Source organism: Alexandromys fortis, unplaced genomic scaffold (genome assembly GCF_014885135.2).
Source record: "Alexandromys fortis isolate MF-2015 unplaced genomic scaffold, M_Fortis_MF-2015_v1.1 scaffold_284, whole genome shotgun sequence".
Classification (NCBI taxonomy): Eukaryota; Metazoa; Chordata; class Mammalia; order Rodentia; family Cricetidae; genus Alexandromys; species Alexandromys fortis.
In genome coordinates, this window is record NW_026068160.1 from 85866 (window position 1) to 86559 (window position 694).

The following is a 694-nucleotide window of genomic DNA, read 5'->3' on the forward strand; positions in this document are numbered from 1 at the left end:
GAGACAGGGTTTCTCTGTGGTTTTGGAGCCTGTCCTGGAACTAGCTCTTGTAGACCAGGCTGGTCTCGAACTCACAGAGATCCGCCTGCCTCTGCCTCCCGAGTGCTGGGATTAAAGGTGTGCGCCACCACCACCCGGCTATATACTTTTCTTAAATATTGCTGATGTGACTAAAAGAAGCTTTCATACTGTGCCAACTGATAATACATGACCTTCTGATTTGTTCTTTGTTTGAATACTATATAATGAAAACATGAATTCAGTAAAATCGCAGCAGATTCCAACCACTCTCTTGTGTGTTGTGTCTGTCTGTCATTCGCCGAACTTGTGCCTTCCTGTTACCAAGACCCTGCTTCTCCCACGGTCTGAGTGGCTCCCCTGAGTCGGTCCGTGGCAGCCCTCCGTGTCTGGTTCCAGGGTACCTGGCGCTTGTGGGCTTGGCCCTCATCTGAACCATGGTTAACCAGAGTAGCTGTTGGTTTGGTCTTCGGGTAGGGAAACTGAAGCGTCAGGGTTGAGTTGTGAACTGAAGGGCAAAGGTCAGGGTTTGTGGTCAGTCGTCTCCCTGGTGATCTTTGTAAACCCTTGATCCACAGAAAGACCATGGACCTTTGGAATCTGAGATCGAAGATACACAGCTGCCTGGCGATGTAGGACCCAGCCATGATAAACTCATGGATGCCTGAGTCTCAGT